The following is a 19,125-nucleotide window of genomic DNA, read 5'->3' as shown; positions in this document are numbered from 1 at the left end:
GTGCCAGCTCTTTTGGACACAAAGCTGCTTTCTTTTTTAAGTATTTTGTGGGAGCTGATAAATTATAATTGTATTAATGGGTCAGCAGTGTGCCTTGGCAGCTGCGAGGGCTAACTGCATTCTGGGGTGTAATAAACACAGCACAGCCAGACGGACATAAGAGATGATTCTCTTGCTATATTTAGTGATGTTGCATCCTCACCTTGGATATTGTGTGCCATTCTGGGCTCTACAATACAAAAAGGATGTTAAGGTCCTTGAAAGATGAAGGCAACAAAGTTGGTGAAAGGACTGGAAGGCATGTCCTGTGAGGAGAGGCTGAGGACGCTTGGGTTGTTTAGTTTGGAGAAAAAGATGCTGAGAGGTGGCCTCACTGTTCTCTACACCTTCCTAAGGGAGGAAATGGAGAGGGAGGTGCCAGACTCTTCTCCATGGTAAACAAGGACAGGATACACGAGAACAACACAACACTGTGCTAGGGGATGTTCAGATTGGGCATTAGGAAAAAATTCTTTAGTGTGAGGGTGATGAAGAACTGGAACAGGCTTTCTAGCAAGGTGACTGATGCCCCATGCCTCTCAATGTTCAAGCGACATTTGGATAATACCCTCATTACTATGCCCTAACTTTCAGTTATGTCTGAAGTGGTCAGGCAATTGGACTCAATGATCTTTAAAGTACCCCATGATTTAGGCTCAATGTACTCTAACTGCAACAAGGATGCATAACATATCTTTCCTCAGTGTAGTACTACTCTTTTTTTCCCTTATTGGGAAGAAAGTCCTCTCTCATTCTCTGTTGTGCTCTTAGGCATTTTCCTCATTCCTTGTCCATTTCCTTACAGGTATTCTAATGTATCTAGATTATGTTTTTACTTGAGATTCACAAGAAATAAATTTGTCTGCTAAGTCATAATTGCATCACAAATGCAACTTTTCTAGGAAGAACTGAGAACAGGGAACCAAATAATCACAGCAGCATTGCAACACTCTGTAGCAGTGTAATTGTCAGTACTGCAAGTGGAAGTAATTATTATTTTATGTAGACAGTTAATGTTTTTACCTTTAAACATTATTATGAAGTTAACAAGAAAAATTATGAAGAATTATTAGTTAAGTGTGAAAAATTATGTAAACATGAAGCCTATGGGTTATTTGGTAAAGAGAAATGAAGGAAAGAAGTTGACTTTTTTCAAACCTCTGAAGTATCTATGATTGCTGTGTTGCTTGTTCAGTGACACAGTTCATTCATTGTAGTAAACTACATATAAATTAACATACATATTTTTTTTTCATAGAAGTAGCCTTTCCAAAAAACAGTTTGAACTGGGAAAAAAAGTTTCTTATCTCAATGTTTCTGGTTAGGCAATAATGATAAAAATTAGATCTACAAGGAAAACGCTTTTTAACCTTTATTCTTAGCATAAATCAAGAGGCTCATTTTTCACAGTCTCTTTCTATAGAATTCAATTAAAGGTCAGATTTGTAATGGGGATCCTAATTATTAATGTATTGCCTATTTTGAATTATTAATGAGTTGACATATTTGCATAATGGGTAAAGAAAATGCCTAAGAACAACTTTTATAGCATATGAAAATCCTTCAAAAATATTTAATCAAAGTCTTTTTCCATGTCCTGGAGGTAATTTAACTTTTTATCACTATGTCAATACTTAGAAAATCCATTCAAAATATTTTACAGTTAAGAATTAGTACAGTTATATATCACTAAGGGGAATTAATCTTGTTTTGAGCTGGTATACCAGTCATAAAGTTGGGAGTTTCAGACTGGGCACATCTTCTGTGAAAAGAAGATGCCATCGCATGCCAGACTGATCATTTTGTTTTTTATTATGAAGGGCAATAGTAGTTTAAATATAATAGGACCTGTAGAGCCATGACAATAGTGAGAATTATAATAAGCATTTGTCTAATATTTTGTGATTTACTGGATATAATTTTTACTATGTTTATGATATTAAAATTGCCTACATATTTTACAAGTCTAAAAAACGTTCGCTTTGTACAAAAGGCATGGAAAGGTAAACAGGAAATAACTAGGCTGCTGTTTCTGATAAGTGAGTGCGTAATTACCAACATTTTAAACTTATTTAAAAAATGGAAGATCCAGCAGATAGCGACTTGCAAGTGCAAAAGATAGTAAATCAAAATGATACTGATTTAGTGGGCATACAGAATTTCCTTTGCTTTCTGTGTGAGTGGAAAACACCCATTCTGCTGGGTACTTCCTTAAATAACTGCAAGCTTCTGATTTCTAACTTCCATTTCAAATTCAGATTTTTTTTTCTTACCTTGTGTCTCTAGGGTACTCATGTAGTAGTAATGTAAAAAGTGAGAACAGGCAAATGGCCCAGCTCTTCCAGGGAGACTCATGTTTTATCATACCAAATTTATCATAAGTCATATCAATATATTAAAATTGTGATGGACTTCATTTGACTAAGGCTAGGGACTGGTATCATGTAGCTAGTTATGCAGTTATTAGACTATTTTTATTGAAATTTATGATCTGTTCATTGATCTGTTCCCAATGTGACAAAAGAGATTACTATGTTCTTGCACCAAAGCTTACCATGAATAGCAAGGTGCACCAGCATATCGAAAATTGATGCTTGCACGGTTAAAATGATTAAGTATAGCAGAGACATACAATTTTTCTCACCTGAAAAATTATGCAAGGTATCATGCAGAGCAAAGGGTATATTTTGGCCATAATTATGGTCAAACATACTCATCTTTATTGGCTTGCTAGAAAGCTGTTTTATAGACAGATCAAAGTCTATTCTTAATTTTTGCTCTTATGACTCAATTTACTCCAGTAGATGATTGTACAAATTTTGCCTCCCTGCTTTGCTTAAAGAGTTTCTTGGACAAAACTGATATGAACTTATGATTGAACTTCTAGGTAGAGGGCTTTCCATAGTTATGCAACTGAGACATTAATGGATGCTAGATATGTAGACAAAACATTTTAATACATTTTTACTATAACTTTGTAAAGACATGCTTTACAGAATCAAGACACTTTTGCAAGATCAAAGTAGTGCAGATTCAAGTGCAGATTTTTTATCTTATTTAAAATTAACAAACTCTAAATCTCAGATTTATTTACCTATATCTATTATCCTTCTATTCTAACCATTAGCCAGTGAGTAACACTCTGGCTTGAAGCCACTGGGAAGATCCTGTTTTGCGGTTACTGCTACCACAAACCACATTATCACTAAATGCCAAAGTCTATCTATAGGTCAAGGTCAGGCCAGAGAGATGATTGGGGAAGAAGGTAACTGTCATGGAGCAGTCAGAGTACTCATTTGTATTACATCGTCAAAGAAATCAAGTTGAAGGAAGGAACTAAAAAACCCTCTATAAACTGTAATGGTCATGTATAATGAAGGAGTCTCACTTCTAATCAAGTGGACTTTCAGTTAATGCTTAATAATTGGTAAAATTGCAGTCCTGTCTTCTGTCCATTCGTTGGCAGACATCTCACACAGCAGGACCAGTTTGATTAAATAGCACCTTTTGCACTTGACCTTGTGTAATTAAGAGACATTTCACCAAGTGGACTGTGTAGATGATTTTATAGATGGCATAAAGCCTGTTCAGTTTTCACTTCTGATGGCAACAATTCAGGATGCAATTGTCCCTTGGCATAGTATTCAGCCATAAAGAAGAACTGTTGCATATAGGAAAGACACCAAGCAACTCAATGACACCAAATCCATGCATGTCTCATTTGTGTACTTCTTCCAGATATTAGTTTCCTTTTACTTGTATGCTACTCACCATCTTCTTCCAGGGCAGAGTTTTTCTGTTCTTCTCCAATTGTCTGTTTCTTATCTGAGCATATTGTAATGACATCTTAAGTAATATGACTAGTGTTTGTTACAAGTTGTTCAGTCACAGGATGAGACAGGATGAGAATAACACAGTCAACAAAACCTTTGATGCAAATTCCAATTCCTTCAGTGGTGATGTGCCAATCTGTGCTGCATGAAACATTGGATATTTTTATGAAAGAAATAAACAGGATATTTTCAATAATATCTGTTGAAAAGAGAACAGAATTCTATTTCCATTTCACTTAGGAATCATGGAAATCAGTAGTGCAAATTTCCATCACCCGTTAGCATGATTCAAAGAAGACATTCTTTGTAACACTCTGCCAAACCTTGCCTCACCTGGTTTATTTAATGAACCTCACCTCATCAAATCCAATAACTTCTTTTACTGATTTACTGATAGTTAACAAATTCTTACACTCAGCAGGTGGAATGAGGATATTTAATTTTCTTGTTTTTTCTTTAGAATACATCTGGTGTTCTAAACGAAGTCATCTTACACATTATTCAAACAAAATCTCCATATATACAACATATCCCACTCTTGGTAGTTTCCATAAATTTGTTTTAACTCTTGATGACTTGTCTGATTCATCTGGTTATTGAGGTTCCCAAACCTATAAAAGAAAACAAAAATGTTGCTACTAATGTCTGGAGCAGGCTTCTGAAAAAGAAGCTACTTAAACTCTACTAAAATCTTGAGTATAACATGAAGGATTTTCTACACCAGACCCCAACTCATGCGTGAAGCTACAGCAGCAGAACAAACTCGGAAAAACACATGGAAGGAATAAAAGAAATTAACAGGATTGAGAAGGTGATCTTCAACATGTTTACAAGGCAAACAAAAACTCCCCAAGTGCTAGGTAAAAGGCTTCCTGATACAGTCTGTACTGTTGGCACAGTGTTTTATTTGCATGGGGTCTCAGGAATGGAAAGAAAATTTAGTGATTAGTTGTAAACACAAAAGATCATTACCTTGGTTCGTATTACTAGTACTCCGAGACTCAGTACCAAGTTTCACAAAGTAGTAATTAACCCTCTTTGGCAGACAGAAAGCTTGAAGGACAGGGAAGATTTAAAACAACAACAAAAATGTATACTTATTATATGGTATACATTAAAAAAAATTTATAGCTGAAAGAAGAGACCAGATCATGAAAAAGCTGATCTATGATAGAATAAAGCTGAGAAAGCACAAAAAGTGTTTGAGCTATATCTGAGTCAGTGCATGGTTGGAGCTAAAATTGCAGTGTTCTAAACCATGTAATTAGATGGGATCTCTTCTTTTTGTGACCATTTACAACTATTTCTGTTTTTGTCTACCACCTCCCAAGAAAAAAAAAAAAATAAAGGAAAAAGGAAAACTTGATATCTCCGGAAAGGAAAATGATAATGATATTACCTCCTGGTGGAACGTATACCACCTTGTTATACTTGCATGGTAAATATATTCCACTGCAAGAAATGTTCCACCAAAGAGTATTCTCTTCAGAGAAATGATAACGATCACAAAAAGCCTGGTCAGTGACAAACGTGCTCTAAAATCCCACAGTACTGAGCTGCTGCAGTTTCATTTACACTTGCTGCCCATCAATAGTGAATGCACTGAGTTAATCACCGCCCCCACCCTCCTGATGAGGGCTGTTGCTATTCCATAATTGCTATTGAAAATAAAGGGATCAGTTATTAAACTGTTGTTTTTTTTTTTGTGTGTGTGTTTGTTTGTTTTTGTTAACTCTGACCTTGTCTGATGAGAACAGACATTGGTAAAGAAAGACAAAGAGAAATGCTTCCATGTAACATCTTTCCATAACAGAGCCCTGTCCTATAAATGAGTGTGGAACCAAAAGAAACTTAAGCTGGTGGAGTAGCACTCACAGAGTAGCTCTCAGTAAATGACTTGTTAAAAATTTAATTATCTGAATGCATCATGTGGTTTAGGAAGACGACATATTCTAGAGCAGTCTCCCTTCCTTATGCCATTTCTTCCAGAGGACAACACATGCAGCTCTGGGGCTTTGTTCTGAATGCTGCTGGCTGAGGTTATGGAGTCTCAAAGATGGTGAGGCCCCTGTTGGGGGCTCTTGATAGGTATGAAAATGTAGAAACATTGGCAACCACTTTAAACTAGTAAGGATAAAAAGAAACAAGCCTGCTTTGTAGTTAAAAGCACAAATAACATACTGCTTTACTACAAATGTAAAAAAAAAAAAAGATACATGTTGATTATACCAGAAATCCAAATTAATATTTCTACAAAGTACAGACATTGCAAATGTGGGCCTATATCAATAAGAATGAGGGAAAAATAAATAAAGAAAAAAAAAAGGGGGGGGGGAGATCTCAAACCTTGCTGCATAAGCAATATATTTTGGTAAGTAACCAAGCTGACACTTGTGAAAAGTAATGAGCCAGCACTGCAAAAATAGCAGAAATATGGACTCTAGCTCAATCTTAACCCATGCAAAGTATCTGTGGTTTTGGAAGGAGCTGGGATTAACGTCCAGTCGGTTTGTTTTGTGATTGAGATTGTATTGAAGTTGTTGGCAACAATTTTCATTACTTGTATTGGAAATGACTACTTTCATGATATTCCACTTTCCTACTAGGCATGTGGTTGGTGCCACAAGATATAAATCGGTTAATATGTTTTCTGATCACTACCAGCAATTTTAGATTTTCTATCTTCATTTCCCTCGTTTTTTTTCTTAATCTTTGTGTCTCCTCTTCAACAGAGCTGCTTGTGACAGCCACAAGGATCAGTGAATACTAATGCAATGTAATGTAATACTTTAGGACTTGGGAGTTGTAGAATGGTATGGGAGGATAATGAGGTGGGTTTAAAAAGCCTCTGTGATAAACAACACATCCTTAACACTGGTAATCACACTAGTAATTTGTTCTGAATGAGTAGGGAGAGAAGATAACATTATTTAGAGAGTGGATAGCTATATTCCCAAATTTATCTCTTTGGAGAAAGAGTTGTAAGGAACCATGTCTTTTACAGATCAGAGAAGCAAAACAGTCTATTAAATATTGTCAGGGTGGGTATCTTAGGCTTATAAAATATGTTTTCTCTGCATCTGCAAGTTCCTGTAGGAATTTTTGAAATTCAGCTTCCCATCTGTGTTTGAAACATACAGTTTTAAACTGCAATGGATCTGTAAAATAGTCAGCAGTTAATGCATCACAAAGTCAGGGAAAGATCAAGACTAAAATTGGAAAATACTTTTGGAGATTTTTCTCCTATGCCCAAAGTCAAGGTTCTGATCTATATGGACCTGACAAAAAGAATTAACCTGTGAGAAACAAACTACTTTTGATTGTACAATGTACAAAACTAGGATGTACGACATCAGGATTTACTGATTTTAGATATTAATCTTTTATACTAAAAAAGTTAAATGTGGAAGCAATGATTACTTAATGATTACTCTTTCTGCCCTCCCCCCCCCCCAACAGTTAATAACTTCCCCTACTAATCATAGCTATGTTCATTTGTTAATCACAATTCAACATCATGGTTTCTTAAACTAGGTATTTTAGGGATACTAATATCTCAGATATAAGCAGTCAATTCATGAAGCATCTCACAGTTTCACAAATTTGTTTATTCTCCTGGCCACTAGAGGGTAAAAGACGTATAAATAATTTGGTCACTGTACTAGAGGAAAAAATAACAGCAACGACAACAATCCTTTTGCATAATTTTATGTTATGAATATTGCAAGATAAAAGAAGAAGGCAGAGCTGAAGTAGTATCTGAAACAGTGTGTGTGTTTTTTTTTTGTTTGTTTTTGTTTTTGTTTTTTCTTCTTTTCTTTAGATTAATTTCAGATATCTAATACGGGATATATAAGCTTGCTGTATGGGACAAATTTGCTGTCTTCTCACAGGCTGAAAAGAGATTTAAAGTTGATGATTGTTATGTTCTGGATATGCTTAACTGCATTTATATGCATTATAAGATTATTGTGATTTCAACACTGTGGGTGAAAGTCTAGTTGTCACAAACTTAAGTGTAATGTCTCTTTAAGATGTGAACAAGTTTTTAAAATCTTCTTTGGTAACTTCCTTGAGAGGTGAGTGTGGTGTCTATCACCTGCATATGTCACCTTGCTTCACAATTTTTCAGCAATGATCAGCAAATAGTTTTTGAATTCTGCTTTTCCAGCAATAACACGTGAAGCTTCTACAGCTCACCAAATAGAGTTCTTGAAAAATAGCTTTGAATTTTCTAAGTGTTTAAAAAGAATCTTTCATGTGCTAGTATAAATAATGACTTCATGAAACATTAGCTTCTTATGCTGCTTGTTACTTTCTGTCTGGCAGGCATGCAAGCTGCAGGTGACAGCTTTCCTCTCAAGCTTTTGAGAATTTGGAAATGCTCTGTAGTAACCTTTCTGACCACAATTCTTAAGTTTGTAGTCTGAGTTACATAAAGATTCTCTAGAAGTATTTCACATACTTTCAGGATCTTTCCCAGATTATTTTGATAATTATTCTTTTCTCTAGAACACTTATTTTTGTCATTATGTGTATCATTATATCTATCAAAAATAAATGTAATCCATATCCCTGAAATATCAACTTTTCTTTATTTTAACTTTCCCAAGCAATATGGTAGTTTTAGGTTCAGCGTTAATGTCTGTGCAGGTTCAAGTCCAGCTGAAATCCTATGTGCAAGCATTGTGTTTTTCTACTGATATTTTTGATCTTCAAGCCTGCTTCAAGAAGTAGGCATCAGAGTAAACAACAGGACGGGATAGTGGTCCTTCTTCTGAGTGTCATCCCTCACATCTCCATTTGGTACTTCATATTCCCTTCTTACATGCTTGCCCCCCTTGCCTCTCTTTTTTCCTCTTTGCTTTTAATTTTCATTTGTCTCTCATAGTCTTTCTACTCATTGGTGCATTTTCTGTTTTGTGTTCTAGTTAATTTTTTATCTTATGTCTCTTCATAATGAGCTTGAATTTCCTTGCTGGAGTGATTAGAACACAACAAGTGCAAAAGTTTTGCTTCCTTGTCTTTCACAGCCTTTTCTTATGGCTGGACTTTTGCTCTCCTCCCCCTAATTGCTGTACCTTGGGTAGATCCAAGAACAGGGTGAAGAGGGAGCGTGTGCTAGGTTGGAAGACTGACAGCACAGTAGCATTAGGAGCTGTCGTAAAGGCAGGAAGCAAGACCTTTTTGTTTTCCTGGACTACCTGCTTTGCCCCGAATTGTGGTACTGCTAACCCAATTGGTTTGCTTTAGTAAAGGTGATAGCTAGATATTCTCTTCTACTGAATTATAGAAATAACTATTTTATGACAAATATTTGGGGCAATTGCAACTCCAACAGCAGAAAGTCAGAACTCTGTGTCTTTCCCTGTGCCCTTATCTGCTGTAGTTTTCCTGTTGCTAACCATCATTAAATATCCCTGTGCTCTCTAAAGCAGTTAAAGAGGTTAATACATTAAGCCATTCATGCTGTTCATGAGGAACAGTTCCCCAAGACCTATCCATAGATATTGGGTTCAGAGTACAACTAAAGAACAGCATGGATTACTTTTTTCATCTTGCTGAGTACCTTCTTAATCATGTTTTCCTCACTAATTTGTGGGAAGGAGATTTTTCTCTTCTGTCTCCATTATTTGCTCCGATTTTAATTAAACATATGCTATGACTGGGAGGTGGGTAAAAGGACAGTTGTCTTGCCATTTGAAAAGAGCAAGCTTGCTCACTCGGCCAGTTTTCCCAAGCTTTCAGAGCTCTAATTAAAATCCACTGAACACATGAGCAATGTTGGCACAGTACTTTTGAAGTGTTTGTTACAACAGTGTCAAAGAGTAGATAAGGTTTTTAGAGGATTAGTGTAAGGTGTTTTGTTTCAGGTGGATTATTTCTAATGAACAGGTCCTCTTTCTTTTCTTCTGTCTAGAGAAAGGGGCTTGTTTTACTTTTTACTTATTTATTTGGTATTTGAACTCTTAACTTAGTGAACAAAATAATTTTCCTGTTTGTTATCTCTATGGTATTGTTTAAAAGATTCAGCAATTAAGCTTCATATTTACATTCCTGATTAATAATGAAAGCCTTTGAAACTTTCCGTGAGTCTTTGAAAAACAGAATGTAGCCAAACAAACTGGAGGCAGTGCTGTAATATCCGAAGAAACCTTATATATGTTGACAAATGAAGAAGACCAGAGGGCTCATTTGCTGTGTAACTCTATTCACTTTGTTCATTATGTGAATGAGATGTGAAAAATAATTTCCCGCATATGCAAGGTATCATTATTCTGAATGGACCTCTGGCTCCAAACCTTGGAAAATAACAGTGATGTTGCCCACCTCCTCACTTTCAGTGTGGTTTGTCCTGGGCCATTGTACTGCAAACAAGGAGGGAAGGCTGAGTGTCTGATATCAGGAAAAAAAATCTATTTTACTGGAAGAATTTAATGAGACTTTGTTGTATATTACATTTTAAGCTGTATCTTTTAGCCTTCAAAATTATACTGGCTAATTAGAGGTATGTGATCAGTGTAATTATCTTGTGGCAATAAATCACAATACATATTCATAGTTGCATGGATTTCATCTTCTGTGAAATGGTCCTTATAAAAACAGTAATAGTTACTATGTCATTACAGCATATCAGCAATTAATCCTCAAAATGATCAATGGACAGAATGTCCTTTTCCCTCTCTCTCTGGTTTATTTATGTGTTCCCATTAATTATGCCTAATTTTCTGTTGGCACTTTTCTTCTTAATGTAATTCAATTTAAGCATATCTTTCCAGAGACTTATTAATAGGTAGGGTCATTTATATTGTGTAGCACAAATATTTTATAATCCACTAATCTTGACAAAAAGGCAATGCCTTCTTCATAAAAAATGTATGAGGAGTAATGGTTCCCTATTAATAACTTATTAGGCCAGATCACACAGTTTGAAGTGTCTATTACACTTTAATTTTATCAAATTTCTTCCTTTGGAACCTGCAACTCTTTCTTTATCTTTTATTGAGATTATTTTTAACCCAACAACTGGATCCCGCAATAAAAACAGCTTCCTGTGGCTGTTCTTTCTGTGTAATACGAGGTAAGCACAGGGTTTTAGGTACAGGGCTTTGTGGAACCTGAGTGTTAAAATGTGAACTTGGATCACTTTTGCACTTGAATTTTCTACTTTCTATAGAAATAATATCCTGATGCCACTGCCTAGTACAGTCTTCCTGGTGAGGCAGGATAGGCACTAGTCACCACAGTTCTCTCTTGCTCATTAACCTCTCCATACAGTGCTCTGTCTGAGGATAACAAGTGGGAACTTCATGGGGCATGTGTCTTTATTTCTAACGACAAAACTTGAGATACACACACTGTAACTTTAACAATTTGAAAAAGGTTGTTTCCTCATGGATTACTGAGCCTATCTGCATATTTGTTCCTGAACAGGCTGGCCAGAGACCCTCTTTACTGGGGGCACTTAAGCATAAGCCTGATTGTGACTTTGCAGTGTCCAAGTGCACCTCAGGGGGAGCCGAGGGGCAAGTGGTGCTTTGGACTTCTTTTCTCCCAGTTTAAGTATCCATCTCTGTGAGCCACTGGCACCTATGTCCCTTCCGATTTGGGGCCCATAACTCTCCCTCTTCCAAGCAGTATGCATGGAACAGGCTCAGCTGTTTGTCACCTGCAAGCCCTTTTAATCTGGGTACTTGTAACGGTGTCTGACTCAAATGAGTCAAAAACGGCATCTTCAAAACAAAGCATTATTTATTAATTTACTCAAAGGTACATAGCATACAAAGGGAAAAACAATAAAGGTTTACACAACCATTTTCCCTTTCTTAATGCTTGATCTTTCCTTGCCAGCTTTCACTAGGGTTTGAAGCAGCCCACTACCCTGCAGCACTTTCTCTGTATCATTCACTGCCCCTTATAAGTCAGTCTTCTTTCACTAGTAGCTACTGGTGATTTACTCAAACCTAGGCTAGGCCTAACATTTGCTATACTTTTCAATTCTAGATCTATTTTTGGAGAAGTATCCTTTCCTACTCTTAGTAGATTTAAACTGGGACAGTCACCAATTCCTTCCATAAACTTGTTAGTGTTTTCTCTGATAGTACTTTATTCTTGCCATTATTAGATTCCTTCCCATCCTCCTCCTCTTCCCCAGCTGCCTTATCTTCTACCTTTGTAGACAACCTCCTGTGATGCAGCTATGAATATATGTAGTTTATTGTGGCTCTTGTCACAGGTGCTACCCTGAATATAGCCATACAGACTTCCACTTCTCCCACAAAAATATATTTCTAAGACATCCTTTTACCAATTTTAATATTGGCTTCTCAGTTTCTGTGTTTTGAGAAAGAATTGCCTCAGAAATTTGAGTTATATTTTAAATACATTTGTATTCTTTCATCCTTCCATTTTTATTTTATTTTATTTTTTAATTCTTTATTCTGCAATTTCCTTGGGGAGTCAGCTGTTCCTACTGAGAGTAGCTGTTAGTACAGAAGATGAACTCTTCAGCATGTAAAACCTGTACTCAGTCAGGGATGTTCCCTGCATCCACTCAGTTCTGACTGCAAAGTGGCTTTGTGGTGAGGTGCTCTTATTTCTCTAGGAAAATTTGGGGTTCACAAGCAAAACAGAAAAATTATCCAAAATTAATATGGAGCTTTAAACATGGAATATATAAGTATCCATTTTTTTGGCTGAAGACATTATTATCTGGGTATAGAAACTCTTTTGTGATTATAAAGCTGAAAATATATAGGAAGAAAACATAAAGCAGTGTAGAATTTTGTGCAGCTTCTGCCATTGGTACAGATACCATCCAAGTGCTAGCAAAATTTTAGCTAAGATAAGCAGGTTTCTGACTGAATGCAAAACTCTTATAGAATTCAGGCTATATTAAATCATTCATTGTTATGAATAAGGTGTCCTCTGATCTTCAAATCCACTCTAGATGGTATTGGCAAACAATTCAAATTCAGAAAAAATTTGAATTATCAGTGATAAGTGGATTTATTATTTTTTTTTAATTCTTTAATAATTTCAAGCAGAAGATGGAAGGAAATATAATTTCAGAATAAAATAATCTGTTAGCTAGAGGAATGGGCTGAGGGGAACTTCATGAATTTCTGGAAAATCAAAAGAACATTTTGTTCCTGTGATGAAACAGTTTCATGCAACAGCATAAACTGCAACTAGCTGGCTGGAAATCAGCTGTTTAGAAAAGGATCTGGAAACTGTTTGTACAAGAAGATGAACATGCACCCCTGCAGCAATAAAAAGCAACTGCATATTGGGCTGCATTAGCATGAGCATGGCTGGCAGGTCCAGAAAAGTGATTCTTCCCAAGGGTTTAGCATTTGTGAAGCTGTGTTTGGAGTATAGTTACTTTTGGACCTCACCAGTGCAGGGGACATATTGACATGCTAAAGGAGAGCGCCATGAAGCTGGTCAAAGGACTGGAACATGCAAAGTAGAAGCAGAGACAGGGAGAACTAAATTTCTTCAGGCTGGAGGAAAGATGGCAAAGGGAAGACATTAGTGATGTCTACTTGACATTTTGTGTGGTTGTAGAGAAAACAGAGCCAGATGAGGAAAACACAAGTTACACCAAGGAAAATTCTACCTGGATAAAGGTGAGATTTCTTCATCATAAGAGAGGTTATGACCTGGAATAATTTGAGACTGGGAGCTCAGTCCTATTCAAAACAATTGGAGAAGGCGCTGAGCAGTCTGATCCAGCTATGAAGAGAGCCCTGCTCCTGTGCATGCTGATGACATTAGTTTGTCCAAAAAAGGGATGTGGAGCACATATGAAGGAACAAGGACATGTCAGGATATAGAAGTACTTTAACCAAAATGCTCTAAACCTCCTGCCTTTTATGCTGATGCCATACCAGTTCCCCCCTGAATTCTCAATGCAGACTGTCAATGCCAGGGGTTCTTACTGTGTGTTCCAGCACATTTATGCATAGCCTATCAAAGAGGAGCTCCAGCTAAGGTCAAAATGGCATCACGTAATTTGTATGTATTTTCAAATACCCAGAACTTGTGCTAGGAAATAGTTAAATTTTCTATACCTTACACAAACAGTGTTTAATCAAATTTAAGAACAAGACAAGCAGTGATCATAATTAGACACTAGAAAATGAAAGGATAGTTCAACTTCTCACTCTCCCTCACTGAGTGTTTGATTAGGTCATTGATCTCAAGATAAGTTTGTATCAAGATTATAGCAAGAAGTATTTTTTTTTTATCTCTTGATTATTCTGTGATAAAAATTCTCAGTTTTCTCTTTCTGGTTGGAGCAGGCCAAACAAAAACTTTTGCAAATCTAGTCCTTAAACAATGATATGAGGAGACACTTCTACTGCATGATAGGTGGAATAAAAGCCTTTTTTGGTGTTTGCAGCATCAGCAGCTGCAGGGTGATGTATTCTCCTTTCTGTTAAATGGAAGTGGTGGTGTAAAAATAGACACTGGTATTTATTGGAAGCTTAAGACTTCTGAAGTTTTACACATTTAGAAAGTTCACTAATCACTATCAATTAAAAAGGTTGCTTCACTGTTGCATAAAGCAATTTGGATGATGTACTCTGTTGCAGGGCCTGCTCAAAATATTTATTTGAAAAATGCTACCAGATTTAATCTGCCTGGTACCTATAGTAACAGTTGAGGCTTTTAACTTTCTGCTTACAACTATTTTTCTAAATATCTCATAAACTCAACTAGATCACGTAACCAGTGTTTTAACATCTGGTGATTGCAGAATAGGCTCTGAAATGCAGGAACAGAAAAGCAGTACTTAAAATTTACTTTGAATGCTTAGAAAACTGTAAGCAGGTGGCATTCCCATGAGACTTTTTTACGTTAAAGATTATGACTGAAAACAAAAGATTTTGTTCCACATTATTGAGAGAGAAAGTAACAATGTTTACCCAGTATTCTGTTCCTGCAAATGTTTGGATATAAGTAACATCTCTTGGATTTAATTCCTCTCTAGATTTATGCCAACGTTAATTCATGGCTCTAGATTTATGCCATTTCATTTACTGTATGCTTAACATTCAGAATATTTTCAAAAAGAGAAGCTGCTTGCTTTAGTTATGTACAGGTGATGGTGCTTTTTTACAGAGCTTTTCAGAGGTTTGTACAAATTCTTATTAAGACACAGAACTCATAACTGTTGTTTTCCATCAGTTATTTTTTCAAAGGCTTCTCAAAAATGGTCAAAGGCAGGAGGACTATGTGCTTGTTGAAGTGAATTGTGATAAAGCAGAGTCTGTGCAGAAAGACAAGCAGGTTAGTGAAAGTCAGAACTCATGCACTTTTCTTGGACATGTATTTAAAACAATCTTTCAAGGATGGATGCTATCGGCTACCAAAGTGAAAATGCTGCTATGTTTGCTTACAGTGCTAAGTGGAGCCAAATCATTTGAATTCTTCATTTTCCTACCTCTTCAACTATTCTCACCCCTCTGAAATGGCTCTTTGAGGGAAAATAGAAACGGTACATGCATTTAGTAAAGACAATTAAAATTGATAAAGATTTTCTATTAGAAAATGTTGCAGATTGTATATGTAAAGATATAGTCATTTTAAATCACAGACTTTATGTAAAGTTCATCTACTTGAAAGGAGAATGTATTAAAAACAGCCCTTTCCTGTCACCCATTAGCAGCTTTTAACATTATAGATTGACCTAAACCTAAATAAATAAATAAATAAATAAATGAAGGACAGAATAAAGATGAGAAAACATGTAAGAAAACAATAGCTTTTGTAAACAATACTGTGGTACTCAGGGAGAGCAGCTTCCATGAAAACTGCATGAATTTCAACACTTATAAATAAAGACAAGTAATTAAAATAGTTTTGTAAATTATCATGAATCATGTATCAATGTAGTCTGCTTTCCATCATAACAATAAAGAAAAATGAAAGATGTTTTTCACATCTCTTTTTGCAAAAGGAGTGCATCCATGTAAGTAGAGTTTTCCATTATTAATTTATAGGCTGATAAAAATGAATATACTAACCCACATAGTAAAATTGCATAGCTCAAAATATTTACAAATCTTGATGATCATTACCAGAAATCTGGTGGATTAAAACATTGTATTTATTTCAATAGCCATTATAGGAAGCTGCCAAGACATAAAAATGTTTCAAGACAAGATGGAATTGGATCAAAGCATATGTGTAAGAGAAAGGGGAGGAAGAAGAGAAAGAATAAGATCCTCTATATGTCTTTTGGGCAATTAAAGACTAAGATGTGCAGGGTAAATACAATAAAATGGATCTATTATCTCTCCTCACAGTAGGAAGACAGGAATGGAGCCTGTCCTGGGTCACTTATCAGTGCACCTGCTGGCCGGGCTTATCTGATAAAAGAACAGTCAGTGCAACACTGAAGCAAATTATTTATTCCCTTCCTTGCTATGCTGGGTGAGTGCCCATGTTTGGTATATAGGTCCACACTATTTAAGGATGCAGCACTGGGAAAAGGGACGATGTGAATGTGTCTGCCTTCCTGGGACTATATACTGGGAACAGTATAGGAACAGTGAGGCTGAAGGTTTTTACCCAGAATATACTTGTTTTAAATGATGCTCTTCAGATTTGCTGGTATATTTGATATAGGTAAATTTGTTTTAGAAAAAAAGAAATACAAGGCAAGTTTAAGCAGGGAAGCATTGTTTGCCATAGCGTATCATTCATTTTTCCTATTTCACCTGTCCTCAGAAATACAGTCCAGTAACCTTACACTGTTAGTCATTTAATATGGTGCTTATTATTGTAAGACATACTAGTATACATGTACCATCACTTTTTGAAACTGGTCACTACTTAATACAATTCAAACTACTGTCTTGAACTTTCCCCTTCACAGAATCAACATTTAGCAAGTTTCTGTAACCTGTTCAATCTACTTGCATAATAAAATGTTATTTTCACTGCTTTATTTGAAGTATAAATACGCATGATAAGTTAACCAACTTAAAAAAAAAAAAAAAAAGAAAAGAAAAAAGGAAAAACCTGCGAATAGCAGGCCACTTCTTTATTCATGAACCCCAAATCACAGTCACAGACATTTTATGTTGAGTCCCTACTTACTATAGTGAGTTATGTGTAAACATGAACAAAATCCACAATGATTCCTTCTGTTTTATTTTTTATTTTTCTTATTTACATCATTTTCTCCTTACTTGATTGCAAGGACTCACACAATCTTTTGTAGTAACTGTATCTTTAGTAGAGAAAGTATCAGACATGAAGCATAAACTAGGAATACTTCACTCTCTTCAAGTGTTTTGTAAATATGGGAATGGGATCCAATTGATCAAATATTCATTTACAATATGTGCCTGCAGTCTTTCAACTGTTTTAGAGGGATTTGGGTATCATTTTGTTAAATAGACACACTTTTAGTTTTCTTAAGGCTGGAATATTTCTGTGAATTCAGGACTAATAAAATTTACAATACTTAGTGTTGTTTTGCAAAGGTTTGGTAAGTTCAAATCAATCTCTCCCTTATTTGTTTAATGAATAATGGAAGTTTGACATGCTACTTTGAAGTAAGTATTGGTGATAATGCTGAGACAACTTAAACAGTCTGTTTAAGTAGCCTGCTAAACAAGGTAAAATATATTTAATAAGATTCATGCTAGGTATGGTCCTACAGGTGCTTAATATTGAGGGGTATGCCTGTTATGTCTATAACCCTCTAACTTTAACCTTACTTTACTATCAGAAAGAAATTACTGGGTATAAATTGAATTATAATGGCATGGAATTTAGCTTCAAAAGATGACACCACCTCCCCCTAAGACACTAAGTCTTATGATTTATGATAGGTATCACTGCTACCTAGGTGTTAATATCATAGTGTAGTAAGGATCTGTACAATTCAGTATATAGTTAGTGCAGCTGTGTTGGGTTGAAAACCTCCTTTTCCCCCAAATGCTGTACAGGATATGGTCCATATGATGGCAGCATTGTATCAACCTAGAAGAGCAGAGCTGCACTCAAAGGGTTTCCAACTCAGAACTGAATTCTCTCCATTTTTCTTAAAATAAAAACACACAAAAACAGTCGAGAAAGAGCAGCTGAAATCTGGAAACACGGTGCAAACAAATTTTACACTGAATTGCTCTATCTAATGCAAATAATACAAATAAATGAAAATATTTGAGATGCCATGAATAGATCATAGGCTTACTATTAGACAAAGATGATATTTTAATTTCACGAAAAATATTTTTCCTAGTAATTGTAATAATAAAGTGCATGTGGTATATGTGAATCACAAGCCCAGAATACCAACATTAAAACATGTATTTCACTAGCAGGCATTTATTAAGTTACAGGTAGTTTTTTTCCACTGTTGAAATAACCAGTAATTAATCACTATTTGGATAGACTTTCAAGTGGAAGCATCTCAAATCTCTAAGGGCTTCAGCTTTTCTGATATCTCCAAGGTGTTTTAAGGAGCAAGACTATACCATTAACCTTTAGCACATAGTAGTGAGCAAGTGATATATTTAAAAAATAAATAAATCAAACCTCAATCTTGTTTCCTTGTAAGTAGTAAAATAAAATAAAAAATATATTGAATTGTTCCAGTTTATATGTTTACACTATGCTTAAAATAAATAAGCTAATAAATAATATTAAAATTCCTGTTTCTCTCAAACTGTTTTATCTCTCAGTTCTCTGAAGAGAACGTAGAAATGCTATCAAATCAACCCAACAATGCTTATACCCACACTGTCCTCCTTTGTAGGGAGGGCAATGTAAAATCAACTGCTGAGCTTTCTAGAGAAAATGGAAGGATTGAAACAGAGTTTGTCCTACTGTCCTTCCACACACATGCATAATTCCCTTCTTGCTTGGTGACTGGGAGTTTGGGAAGAACCACAGCTGTCAGCAGAAGAGGATTCCTTGGGACCAGCTCTGCCACAAGTGCCTATGCTTGCTTATGGTTTTAAAACATGGGAAGACTTGTAGAGCTGCACTGAATAGGGCTCTGTATGAAATGATCTAAAAACATGCAACACTTAAAGTGAATTCTTTATTTATTTGTAATTCTTCTGTGGAAGTATATGAAAATTAACATATTTTGGAATTGCAGTAAGATGTATTTTCTATGAAACTGTATATAATTCATCTGTGAAGGAGCAAAAAACACATCCTACTATCCTTACATTACAAAAGTGTTTCTTTGCTTTACAGTTTAAAGTTAATTTTGGCTTAG

The sequence above is a fragment of the Anas acuta genome, chromosome 2, assembly GCF_963932015.1.
Source record: "Anas acuta chromosome 2, bAnaAcu1.1, whole genome shotgun sequence".
Lineage (NCBI taxonomy): Eukaryota > Metazoa > Chordata > Aves > Anseriformes > Anatidae > Anas > Anas acuta.
This window is presented reverse-complemented; position numbering follows the sequence as displayed.